General features: G+C 51.9%; 1 long non-coding RNA gene across 1 annotated transcript; it reads right to left on the minus strand.

Moving 5' to 3' along the window:
* Positions 1-767: 767 nt before the first annotated feature.
* On the minus strand, positions 768-3,837 carry LOC132648215 (uncharacterized). Its single transcript, XR_009586586.1, has 3 exons — positions 3,249-3,837; positions 2,609-2,695; positions 768-2,460 (listed from the first exon to the last, which is right to left on the minus strand). It is a non-coding gene; the product is annotated as an uncharacterized LOC132648215 (long non-coding RNA).
* Between the last annotated feature and the right edge of the window lie 10,025 nt (positions 3,838-13,862).

Here is a 13,862-nt window from a genome sequence, read left to right on the forward strand (position 1 = left end):
CAGAGTGAATGTAAGAGACAGTTGAAAAGACAGTTAAATCGGGCTAGCAGAGTGAGAAGAGAAGACCATTGGTGACAGTTGAGCCAGGAGAAGCTGAGCTGAGCCAGAGAAGATACTGTTAGACAGCTAGAAGAACCCACAAAGAAACCACACAAAGTAAGAAAGATAGAAGAAAAAAGAAAGACTAAAAACTACAGCAGTGGGCTCCTGTGCGGAAACAGGAGTGGTCAGTTGGGCTGATGAGTTTCGCCACTGAGGGTGCCTCAACACACTAACTCCAGGAGCTCAAACCTGGCAGAAGCACAGATGGGGTGGGCACAGGGGCTAGGAAGGGCCCAGGCCTCAGGCATCAGAACCTGAAGTCACACAGGCTCAGGAATCCTGAGGCAGCCATTGGCCCAGGGGCTCTTCCTCAGGAAAGAGTCTCCTCAAGTACAGCCCACCCTGAACCCTCGCCATCTCCTCTCAGGGGGAAGAGGGGGCTTTTCCACTGAATTCTGCTTAGGTGGACTCCTAAGCTGGACTTCAGAGTCTCAGGTCTCCACCCTCCCCTGCTCATGGTGGAGCTGGTGGACACCACACCCCACTATGTCCTGACTTGCCGCTTTCTAATTACATTAAGACCCGTCCTTGTGCTCAGCATTCCCTCGATAGGACACCCAGAACAAGCCCAGAGGGGGTCCCATGAAAGAAACAGTGACACACGGGCATTCAGGGTAGCATTCTACTAAATTTTACTTTCAAAATTCTTCATGCGTGTAGCGATGATTAAACAATTACTCAATATATAACCACTCCTCAATCCCACTGCTCAGGTCACTTATCAAGCATGTACCCATAACTCCAGCCATCCATGTTTCCATCCATTGACTCATCCAAACATCCCTCTACCTACCCATCTATGCATCCCTCATCCATCCATCCCTCTGTTCATCCAACCACCTGACTTCTGGTGCATTCCAAAGTAAATGACTACAACGTCACTACTAAGAGATGATCAGAACAATGGTGTCCACTAATAAGAGAGACGGGAAATTAAGAAGGCATGTTCTTGTGAGGGATATCATGTGCCTTTTAAGGGTGTGGTGCAGCCAGTCATGATGATGCGCCGCTACAATCCCAGCACTCAGGAGCTTGAGGCAGGATGATCACAAGTCCAAGGCCAGCCTGGCCTATAGGGCAAACTCTTGTCTCAAAGTGTGTGTGTGTGTGTGTGTGTGTGTGTGTGTGACGGGGATTTGGGGGAGGAGACATGACCCACCACATTTCCAAGACACACCACGTTCTCAAGACAAACACTCAAGTGGTTAGAACAGTGTGAGTTCTGCCCATGATGAGATGAAGCTGCCGTTGGAGTGAGTGAGTGCCCAAGCCACGTGGCAACATTCATATTGTGTTCATGATGAGCTGTGTCAATGGTGGAGATGTGTCCCCAGTGACACTGTAGCCAACTTGGTCTGCGAGGTGCACGCTGTGACGTTCACACAGCCATGACACTGATTATTAAGCAAGTGTGACTCCGGAAGAGATAACCCTGGGTCAGGCTAAAGCCTACCTTCCATTCCTCCAGGATTTATCCTCCAACCCTCCCTGGGGCTGAGCAGATCTGAACCTGACTCAAGCCACATTCATCAGCTCACTCTGCCTGAACTCTCCTGTTTGACTCCCATGTGCTTCATGGGGTCAATTTCAAAGAACCCACCTGAACTCCAGTTCTGGCTTACCTCTACTCCCAGAAACCCAAACTAAAGCACACCTCCTATGAAACTCAGTGCCTTTTTGCTAGTATGTTTTTGTCTGGTTGTATAAGGGTTAAATCTGGTTGTTGTTGCTGTTGTTTTGGTCTTTTGAGACATTGTCTCACTCTGCAGGTCTGGAACTTGCTAGGTAGGCCAGCCTGGCTTCAAACGCTCAGAGATCTGCCTGCCTCTGCCTCTGCTCCCCGAACTAAAGGTGTGCACACCACACCTGGCCCTCCTAAATCCTGTATCGTGGGCACACATGATCTACCTCCAAAATATACTTTCAGTTAAAGCCATCCGTTCTCTAGCTAAGAGAAAGAACTGCATATCCACTCAAAGACTAGTTCGGGAATGTTGCAGAAAGGTGCAGCGGCTTCCTTCACAATGACCAAAAAGCAGGAGCCGCTGAGCCATCATGGACTGTGAATGGAGAAATACCACTGGCCTGTCCACACCATGGTGATACCAGTCACACAGGACTGAAAGATCGACCCCTGCACAGGGTGGACAAGCCTTTGGGATGTATCACTTCATGGAAGAAACCAGACACAGAGACGGAGGCCCATGGATATTGACAGCGGGCAAGTCTAAGGAGCCGGAAACAGCATTAATGGTTGCCAGGGGGAGGGCAGGAACAGGGATTAACTGCAGACAGCACAGAGGATCATTCTGGGAATGGCTGTTCCAAAGTAGGTTAGGTGGGGCTTTGTGACTCAGTCTGTTTACAAAAGAAAAAAGAAAAAAGAAATCACCAAGCAGTACAGCTAAAACAGGTGAATTTTATGGCATAGAGCTTCTACCTCAGTGAAGTCACTTAGAAACAAAACCGAGAGCTGAGGAGATGACTCCGTGGGTAAAGCACTCACCCCGCAAGCAGGAGGACCTGAGTTCAGATCCCCAGCGCCTACACAAACAGGCACAGCAGCCAGAGCAACCAGGTCTAGTTGCAGACGCTGTAAAAAACAATGTGGAGAAGCTATCAAGGAGGAAGACATCCTTGACGTCAGCCTCTGGCCTTAACACGCACTCCCTCCCCCCAAACACACACACACACGCAAGTGAAGGGTACTCCACAAGGAATTCTGGTGGAAGGGCAAACACCCCGGAAAGCATTTCCCCAGGCTGTGCCTGGCAGTCACACAGAACACTCCTTTTTCAATGTCATTTCTGTACTCAAAGAAGAGAAACTTAAACAAATAAACAAAAAAAGGCAGCCAGGCAGGGCAGCCGCACCCAGCGTCCTGGCTGTGGTGGGAACATTCCGTCTCGGAGCCCCCGTGGGTCTCTGTTTGTGCAGGCAGAGCTGTCTGACGCCATTGCCCGCAGCTGGCATCTCTGCCCTGGAGCCTCTGCACCGTAGCGCAACCCTCCCTCTGTGGCCCGGGACCTCCGGGGGTACATCTGTGGGCGCTGTGCTGAGCTGACAGAGGGTCAGTACCGGGCTAGGCTGCACACTTCACCCTCCTAAAGAAGCCACGCCACCCCGCCCCACAGAGCAACAAGGACCTGGGAGAAGCCCCCTGGCATCCTATCAACAAGGGCACGCCAAGGATTCCACCTCTTGACTGCTGCCTGCTCTCCCTTCAACAGAGCGCCAAGTCCCTGGTTCATGCCACAGGGCCCAGCGGAGACTTTAAACCGAAACGTTACTGGATCGGGGAGGCGTAGGGAAAGTTAGAAAGAATCATGGAGTCGGGGTGTTTGGCAACATCCCTCTATCTTTCTGGTTTACTGCGCTTCGGGCAGAGATCAAGGGGGGCGTGGCCACAGCTGCCTGGGCTGGTTACTGCCTTGATTATCACCGACTCCTCTCATTCGTGATCGCTGCGGGGTGAGCGGCTCTTCTGAACCCTCCCAGCGTCTGGAACAGTTTGGACCGGCGGAAACGCCCACAAATGTAATTAGCCCAGGAAGTCGCGCTGCGTCACCCTCACATGGGTTCTGAAGCTTCGGTGTTTACAGCCCCTAGTTCATTCCCACGCTTATTTTCAAGCCTTCCTGCCTGGCTGCCTGTCTTGAGGTATGCCTGGGGCTCAAGTGATGGGCGCTGAACATTCTCTTGAAGTTACAGACGTCCTTAATGGCCCAAATTTAAAATATCTTCCCAGCCAGAGAGCTGGCTGTGATTTGAGTGATCCGCCTATGGGCTGGATTGGTTCAAATGAAATTTGACCAAAGAAGGCCTCCGTAGGGAAACCTGGGTCAGACTCAGCAATCTAACGTGTAACCAGCGAAGCCTAGTACCTCTAACAAAAGCTGACCCAGCTCCGGCCTGGTGGCTGCAGGCCCAATCAATCACGGGCTGAAGCCAGCCTCAGATCGCGCGCATGCGCGCATGCGGAGACCTGCACAGTCCCCATCCCCGTGCCTTCATCCCGCTGTGTTTCCAGGGCAAGCTGCCTGCCAGAACCGGACCCTTTCTGCTCTGAGGGCTACCTGGACCTAGAGTCAAACAGAGGAGCCAACCCCATCTCATTTTGTCGTTAGCAATTGCTTTTTAACTTTCTTTCATTTTTTGTTTGTTTGTTTTCTGGTGTGCATGTGCTGTTTTTTATTTTTTGAGGTTTGTTTTGTGTTTTGCTGTGCATGTGCGTGTTGGTGTGTTGTGCACAGCGCACACGTGTATGTGTTCATGTGCTTGCAGAGGCCAGGGGAAACCCTTGGGCATTCTCTGTCACTTTCTGCCTTATTCCTTTGAGACGGACGCTCTCACAGAACCTGGAACTAGGCCAGACAACCCCAGCAATCCCGGTCTGTGCTCCGCCCGCCAGCAATGGGGTTACAGGCGGGTGCTGGAACCCAGACTCGGGTCCTGGTGCATGCACGGTGAAGTGCTCACCAACTGAGCCATCTCTCCAGCCCCGATTTTTAACTTTTATTAGGGAATTACTACCTCACAGCGTCATAAACAAGCATATAGCAACCACGCTGCACAGGGCTGCCCTGCAATCTCCAACACTGGCCAAGAACCAGGGCCCTCTCCTCCAGAGCCTAATGGAACCCTGCTCCTCCCTACACCTTCATTTCTTTCTTTCAGCGGTCAGTGGGCAGAGGCATCTCAGCACTGCGATTCCTTCTACAACAAGCCCAGTACCATGATCCCTTCCAGAAAAAAAAAAAAAGAGCTAATGTTTCTCCACCGAAATAGAGCTTGGCTCCCATCCCCCAAGACCTATCACAGCTGTGGCTTTTGTCCCTTATCAGTCTGGCTTCGCTAAAAGCTTGGGGTCCAGGATGTGTCCAAGGCTGCACATGGCCACCAGGTTTCCTACATCTGTTTTTGTTTTTCATGGGTTTTTTTTTTGTTTGTTTGTTTGGTTTTTTTTGTTTGTTTGTTTGTTTGTTTTTTTTTTTGAGAAAGCTGGAATGGTATCCTAGTCTCCGGGTCTGCCCATGGCTTCTGGTACTGTTCAGCATGGTCCTTGAGACAAACACTGACAAAAGGCAAGTTCAGCTTATACTTCTACTTCACTGTTCATCATTGAAGGAAGTCCGGACAGGAACTCAAACAGGGCAGGAACGTGGAGGCAGGGGCTGATGCCGAAGCCATGGAAAGGTCCTGTTTAGTGGCTTGTCCATCATGGCTTGTTTAGGCTGCTTTCTTTTACCAACCTGGACCATCTGCCCAGAGGGAGGCACCGCCCACAATGGCCTGGGCCCTCCCCCATCAATCCCTAATTAAGAAAATGCCATACAGCCAGATCTTACAGAGGCATTTTCTCAATTGAGGTTTCCTCCTTTCAGATGACTCTGGTTTGTGTCAAGTTGACATAAGACTAGGACAACCTTTTATCTTCTAAAACCCAGTGGCTCCTGTCCCTTTGGGGGTCATGTGAACAAGGTTGGCCTCGAACTCACAGAGATCCACCAGCCTCTGCCTCTCAAGTGCTAGAATGGAAAGCGAGCACCACCCTGCCCAGACCCTTAGCTGACATTCTATGTAGAATTTCCTTTAATTGTTGTTTACTAGCACAAACGGTAGATCCTTGAATCTGTCTTCTTCAGCAGATTACAGGATAGCAGCTGTGTTCCCTAGCTGACTCCAAAGACAAAGAGTTAATGAACAAAATTTACAAACCCTAACTGTCATGACAGGAATACGAGGTGTGTTGCTGGAATGTGAGTGTGCCCCCGGGCCTGTGTGCTGAATGCTTGGTAGCAGTTGATACCCGGTGGGAGGATTGTACAAGCTTCAGGAGGTAAGCCTAGCTGGAGGAAGAAACCGATTGTCACATCCTAGGGGTCTGTCTCTTGTTTCTGATCCCTTTCTGCCACATGCGTGAGCACACATCTGTGAGAGTATGTATGTGTGTGTTATATGTACTTGTTACGTGCATGCATGTGTGTGGAGGTCACATTGGAGGTCCTTCCTTGATTGCTCTCCACCTTATTTCCTGAGCCAGGCTCTGAACCTGAAACTCATCTGTGTAGCTTGGGCTGACTGGCTGATGAGCTGCAGGGACTGGCCTATCTCTACCCTCACCCCCAGCACTTGTGTTATAGGTTTGTGCCACCACGCTCAGCCTTTTACATGGGTCCTTGATTCTTTACCCACTGGATCATCTCCGCAGCCCCACTTCCTATCTCTTCCTCCTTGGCCTCCATGCTTAGAGCTGCCTTGATCTGCCACACTTTCCTGGACATGATGAGCTGAAACCTTTGCAGGGTGAGCAAGCTGAACCTTCCCTTCTTTGAACTGTTTCTGCAGGTATTTGGTAAAAGCAGAGAGATTCCGATCGAAACAATCTGCGAAGCGGAAGGTAAGGAGGTGAGGGCCAAGTGATGGGAATCCGCAGGCCGAGCCAGGACGTGAGCCTTGTGCACAAGAGAATACCTGCCAGAATGCAGAGAGGTGGGGAGGCCCCCATATGGAGGGATATCCTGAGCAAAGGCCTGAGGTGGGAGCAAGCCAAGCAGGGCCTAAGCTTGGAGACAGAAGAATTGTGGTTAGAAAGGGAGAGAGAGAGGGGAGACTGGAAGGAGAGCGGGTGGCCGGAGTGAGGAGAGAAGCCGGCACCTGAGTAACATGCTGTATAGCAAGTGGCCTCTGCTGAAGTCGCCACAGACCTAGAGTGACTCAGACTAGAGTACCCCCTGGGGACCCGGCCTGGTGTGACACAAAGCCTCTCCGGACTGTGTGTGGCTGTACATTACTGAGAGGTAACTCCAAGTTTGCTGCTGTGCAGACAGGCTGGTCGGAGCTCGGGAGAAAGTGGAAGTGGGCATTGCTGCTGCCATTTCAGCAATAAAATAAAGGAACGTGGGCGAAGGCGGCCCGAAGCACAGGGTAGACACCCAGGAGAACACATGAATGTAAATCGATGGTCTATACATAACATGAGAAAGAAGCTCCCTTTCCAAAAGAACCCACAGAATCCGAAGAGGTAAGCGTTCTGAAGAGGGAGCGCTCCCCACCCTTGGGTGTGGCCCAGCAGGGTCCCTTCCTCAGCAGGGGAGAAGAGGAGGAGGCCCTGCACCCTGTAAGAACCAACCAGCTACTCCAGGACAGTGTTATAATGGCGAGTTGGACTGGCGGTGTGTGATCATATGACCTTATGAAGATCATAAGACCTTATGGGTGTGTGTGAGCTTAATCCAGGTGACCTAGGCTCCCTCCATCCCTGAGAAAACATGAGGCCCAACCCTGGCTGAAGAACAAAGGGGGGGAAAAAGTTGGACTCAGTCTGAGGAGGCAGAGGAGCCAAATGTCAGTTTCCTTCCTGAACGGGATCCTGGGTGCCAGCAAGACCTAGGAGAACAAACACCTGAGGAAACTAGACTAAGGCATGGACTTCGGAGAAGAGCAGTGCATTGTGGGTCTGTTCTGTTCAGTGTCAGCAGCATTGACACTGGTGGGAGTGCTACAGGAATTCTCAGTGTCCTCACAGCAATTTTGTAAATCTGAAACTTGTCAAAATAAAGGTATTTAAAAGTGTCCAGGCCAGCCAGGGCTACGCAGAGAAAGCCCCCACCCCCACCACAAAGAAGTATTTAGAGCAAATACCAGCTGGTGCTAAGGCTCTGAGGCAAAGCCTGCTTAGATGCAGGAGGCCCTGGTTTGCTCTCCAGCACTGACATGTCAAGACAAAACGCAGCACAGGTGATGCAGTTGAGGTGGCTGTGGATTGCTGAGTGGAGGCCAGGATGGCAGCAGGGACTCGGGAGCACCCAGGCTGTTAGTGGGGAGAGATCTGGGAAGAGACTGGCCTGTGAAGGACAGGACACCTAGGCTCCCCCAGACGAGTGGGAGGTCTAGAGGATAGACCATGAACTGGAAAGCCATAAACCTGTCAGGGATACCCGGCGGTGAAAGCAGAAGGATGGACATTAGAGACAAGTTCTGGGTATACAGTGTCCATTCCACACATGGAGCTGGGTTGGAAGGTGTGGGGGGACAGCCAGGAAGGGCTATGTGGGTGTCCTGGGAGGAGCATGGCCCTGCAGTTAGTGCTCCTAAGGACTGGCCCACACCTGATGGACGTGGACTCCCTGGGCCAGAGAAGTAAAAAGTGAGCAAAGGATGGACACAGGGGGCCACAACACAGACTGCTTGGCCAGGTGCAGAGAGCGGGTCAGAACTGGGGAGGCATGGAGCTGATGTCCCTTGGAAAGGAGGACTGCCCAAGAAAGGACATTCAGGAGAGAGTCCATGCCCATTGATGGTTAAAGGCATCAGAACGGATGTGCTGGGCCCCAGTGTCTCTTCTGTGTTTTTGAGGGGGGTGGCAGCAGGGTCCCCTGGCAAATGCAAAGGAGGGAGTTGGGGGGAGGACATCTGAGGGTCAGTGAACAGGAACTGGAATGGCCCAAGCACCCTAAGCCAGGTATAGGGGAGAGAGAAGAGTCAGAGCAGTGGCAACAGCTGCACCTGGCAAAGGGTAGGGGAGAGAGTACCAGGGAGTGAAGGGGCAGTTGTGGCTTAGTGTGGAGAATCACAGGAGAGCCCCTGACAGGGCCAATGCCACACACAACAGGACAGCCGAAGTCCTGGGAAGCTGGTGGAAGGCATGGTGGCAACAGGCTAAAAGTGGTAGAGCTGTTTCCCCTGAGGCTGTAGGCCCTCCAGGGATGGTCCATGGTGGCCTCCCCTGGGCCGTAATTTAAAACCATCCTTTGCCTTTAATTGGAGCATCCTTGAGTGGATTCCCAAGCCAACGTCAGCAACCGCCTCAAGCCTCTTCTCATCCTCTGGGGACTTTATGAACCTCCTCTGGCTCCGCCCACTGTTCGCCTCATTTCACAGTCTGAGGCCAGAGGCCGGATGGTGGGAGGCCTGGCCTGTGGGCTGGCCCAGATAGGGAAGGATCGTGAGAACAGGCTGTGAGGACCAGCCATCAGCAAAGCTGGACCCTCAAACGCTGGTTTGTTGGTTTGCTTTGTCGTGGCCACCGTGAGCCCTGTATGCCGTTCTGTCTGTGTCTATGCGAAATTGTGAGGAAATGGTTTGTTTCTTAGTCTCTGAGCATTTGGAAGGACAGGTGTGTGTTTACCTCAGTGACTCAGCTGCCCATGGCCACTGAGTGGTCAGTCAAGTTTGTGCTGAGCTCCTTGGTGGGGCTGGCGCAGAGGATGAAGGTATTGCTGGCCAGCTATTTGAGGGATGTCCGGCGTGGGCGACTCCACCCAGATGCCGACACCGCGCCCTGAGTTGCCCTGACAGGTGCCTGTAGTGGAAACACGGGGATGTCGAGTGCTTCTCAGAACTCAGCCTTCTTAGAAGGTGGGGGGAGGGGTGAAGGGCACTGGCCCCTGGGGTCCACGGGGCGGGGCAGGGAGGACAGGAGGAGCTGTGAATTCTGGGAGAGAACTTAGCTATGGAATCCTTTAACACATTCCAGACTCAAAATGAGCCCCGAGATTGGAGGTTGGGGGGCATGCTGGTGACACACGGCCTCACGAGGGCTGTGTCCTCGGCACCAAATAATTGTTGTTCTCGAAACAGCTCTGTGAGGTGAGTATGTTATGGCCACACTTTATACCCAGATGCTTAAGGACACCCCCCCCCAGGCCCCCAACCTGCCCCTTGGTATTACAGGGCCATCATGGGCCAGGAGCATGGTCCATTGCCAACAGGTCCCTGTAGGCCTCTATCACTTGGAAATGCTCCCAGTCCAGATGGTCCCCTGTGGTGTCCAGAGGACACTCCTTCCACCCCAAGGGCTCATGACAGAGAGAGCCAAGAACCGAGTTGGCCGAGCCTGAGTTCTCAACTGAGTCGGGACACACCCTCCGGCTCTCCAGGCTATTTTGCCTCCATGGGCTTCAGGTTCCCACTGCATAGAAAGGGATAGTGCTGGCCTGTGGAGTGGTGCCTAAACCAGCAGCTGGGCTAGAGTCCTGGCAGCCAGTGCCTCCCCAGGGAGGAGGGTCAGCCGAGGCTGGTTTCTCTGCACAGTGAGGAAGGCCACAAGCCGAGAAGCCGTGGAACTGCCCGGCAGCTTTCATAACCCCTCAGTCTTGCTGGCTGCTGAACACAGAAACACGTCTTCAAACACCCTTGCTAGTGGCTCCAAGTCCAAACAGTCCCTCTGTCTTGTGCATAGCTGGTGCCGCCAGTGGCTGCGCTGCCCAGTAGGCAGCCAGGCCCTGCCTCACCCCACAGAAGGCCCCATGGCTGCCATCAGACCCATGCATGCACCTGAGTGCATACCCAGTGCACAAATGCGGCACATGTGTTGCATGTATCGCTTGCGGTCACAGGTCACGCATATTCACGCATGTGTACCTTACACTTACCATGTCACTGACACACAGTCGGTGCAAAGCAAAGCAGCTCAGTTACATTCGGGGAAACTCCAGGACCAAAACACCTGATTAAGAGCAGCAGATGAACGGAGCGACGCTTCAGGACACGGCATACAAACACCAGCTGCGTTTCTATACATCCACAGTGAGCAATCTGAAGCTAAGAAGTAATTACATATGTGATTGTATCAAAATGGCTAAAATTCTTAGGAATTCAAGAGGAGGTGGAACATTTACACCAAAAACTACAAAATGTTGATTAAGGAAATCAGAGATGTGGCAAGACACCCCATATTCATGCCTTGGAAGATTTTCAGGACAGCATCTTGCTATGTAACACAGGCTGGCCTCAAACTTTTGTTCCTCCTGCCCCAGCCTCCAAATGCTGGGGTTACAGGCATTAATTAGAAGACTTAACACTACCCAAGCATTAATGCTGCCCAAAGTAATATACAGGTTCAATGTAATACATACTAAAAGTTCAACTGCACTGTTTAAAGAAAAACCCTTCCTTTTACATTTTTTTAAATCATATGGAGCCAGGTGCAGTGGCACACACCTGTGATCCCAGCACTCTGGAGGCAGAGGCAGGTGGATCTCTGTGAGTTTGAGGCCAGCCTGGTCTACAATGTGAGTCCAGGACAGCCAGGGCTACACAGAGAAACCCTGTCTCAAAAAATTAAAAAAGAAAAAAAAAAAAAAGGAAAGAAAGAAAGATCATATGGAATTTTTTAAATCGGCTATGCACATAAAAAATATTAATCCCAGAGGGGGTGAAAACTGAGGTCATGAGAAACCACCTCACGCCCACAGGATGGCTACTATCAGAGATGCAGAAGATGAGCTGAGGATGTATGGAAGCTGCCATCACTGTGCCGTTGCTGGGAACGTAAAGTGGCACATGTACTGTGGGAAACAGAGATCGCACCGAGCCTGGCGACCCCTCTTCTAGGTCTGTACCCTAAACACATCCACAACGTCCGAGCTCAGAGCGCAGTATTCACAAGGGGCCGCCATCATATGAGTGCAAGCCCACGGCATGGTAGATCCATGGGATGGAGTGTTAATCAGCCTGATAAGGGAATGAAGTGCTACCACACACCACAATAACTCTGGACCCTGAAGACACGGTGCTAAGTGAAATGAGCCAGTTGTAACAGGACGAGGCTGTATGGACCTACATACAGTGAGATAGAGCTCTGGAACTGAGAGGGAAGGAAGGTAGGGTGGTGATGGTTGGGGCCTGGAGAGTAGTTGGGGAGTGAGCGGGTAATGGGGGCAAAGATCTCAGCTTGGAGAGATGAGAGAGCTGTGGAGGTGGATGGTGACGGAGGCTGCATAATGTAGACAGCATAGCTGAGCAATGCAGAATCATAAAGATGGTGAGTTTGACATCATGCCACTTGACCATAATTTCTAAAAGGACATCAAACAGAGGTACACGCTAAAGAAGTCTGATTGTTGGAAGAGCTGGGGCCCAGCCCAGAGTACCGAACAGGGCTATGGTCTGTGCAGTGGAGGAGGGGTTTGGGCACCAGCGAGTCTGAGAAAAGGGGACAGTCATCTTTCTGGGATGCCGACCCTCAGAGTGCTTGCCCTGAAACTCACCTGAGCTGCTTGCGTTGCTGATGGGAATGTCACCTCAGCGGGGCTTCTGCAGCAGTGGAGACGCTTCCTGCGTTTCTGACCTACAGGTGCTTCTGGGACTTCTGAGGCCTCAGGAAAAGGTCGCCCAGGTAGGGGCTGCCAGGACACTGGAGCCATCTGGAATGTGACGTGGAGAGTTCTAGCTCAGGGACCCCTCCTGCATATACCATGAGGTCCCATGAAAAATGATTATTAATAATAACCTATGCAGGAAATTAATACAGTGGCAGTTTTCTTTAACCAGCTAATTCCCCCTTAGAAGTTCACTTCAAAATTCCCAGGGCAGGAGTCTAGAACAAACCGTGCCTTCCTGAAACCTTTATTTGACATACAGATAGCCTTCTGGGAATGCAAACACTTTCTACCAAGAGGGACACGGGTGAAAGGCCTCTGGACTGGAAGACAAAGCCTTTTGGGTCAGCATGGGTATCAGGGAACAGACCTAGAATTCAAGCCTGCAGCTGAAGGGAAGGACTGAAGGCCTTCCCGGGAGCCAGGAGAACACTTGGGACAAATGTCAAAACCACCATTGAGGGCCCGGAAGGGTGGTATGAGTTCAGAAGTCTGTTCTTGGCAGCTGTTCTCTCCTGGTGATTGCAGAGCTTGAGGACAGCACTAGACATGGCCAGGTGGGGCAAAGGAGGTGGGGTAGGTGTACTCAGGAGCTGCTGACAGAATTCCACAGAGCCGCTGACCCAGGGCCAGCCTGTGGGATGGGTGGCTGTGCCTTCTCTCCACCCATGAATCACAGGAATGTTGTGGTGACCCAGGGCACTGTCAGAATGACCCTCAGCAGGGCCCGCTACAGGCCTAGCGGGTCTTCAGCGGTCCTGGGATCTTTCCAGACGCAGGAGGGAGTGTCTCATGCTCCAGCCCTTCACATTTTCTAAGGACTCTAGGGACAGCGATACAGCCTGCAGCCTCACCAAAAATGAGTTCTTTCCCCAAATGGGCAGCTCCCAAGCCAGAAAGCTGGGGGGAGGGGGGCCTGGAAAGGTGTCTGGATGCATCAGAGGTCAAGGCGGGGTATGAGCTCTTTAGCAACAGCTTTCCACACTTCTTGAAATAAAAGTAAAGAGGAAGGCAAATTGGGAATAAGGAATAAGTATGCTTCCTGGAACCCTAGATGAGGAGTAAATGTCGGTGGGTGTTTCGAGTAGCGATGGTATTGGGAGTTAAGCTGGGGTGAGTGTCCTGAGAGGTGATGGGGTGGAGTTGTTGTGAAGGGTCCAGCAGAACATGAACTTACTTCAGCTTTACTGTGAACCGGCAAGGGTACACCAGCACCTCCATATGCAATCCAAGAAATCGAGACACACAGGGCTCTCCAAAGAGAGCAACAGGACACAAGGATGCCACGGGGGACCTACAGCTGTCTGAGCTGATGTAAACTGTGCCTAGCACAGAGGAGGCTCTGTCTGGGCCAGGACCCCCTGAGTAAACAAATCTAAGCTCTCTGACAAACAGTTGCCCATTTTCCCACTAAGCAAATCCAGTTCTGGTGGGTTCTCTGGCAGCTCTATCATCTGCTGTCCCTAAGTGGAGAGGGCCTCCTGTGCTTCCTCTTCATTCAGCAGCATACAGGGGAACAGGGTGGCTGTCCCTGGCAGCAGATCAGAGCTTTCAAGGGCAAGCCGGATCACCCATCCCAGTCCATTAACTCACATTCTTCACCCTTCCCTTAGGGTCCCAGTCCTTCCAGGCATGGAACTTGGGACCAAGATCCTT

This window comes from Meriones unguiculatus, chromosome 16 (assembly GCF_030254825.1).
Source record: "Meriones unguiculatus strain TT.TT164.6M chromosome 16, Bangor_MerUng_6.1, whole genome shotgun sequence".
Lineage (NCBI taxonomy): Eukaryota > Metazoa > Chordata > Mammalia > Rodentia > Muridae > Meriones > Meriones unguiculatus.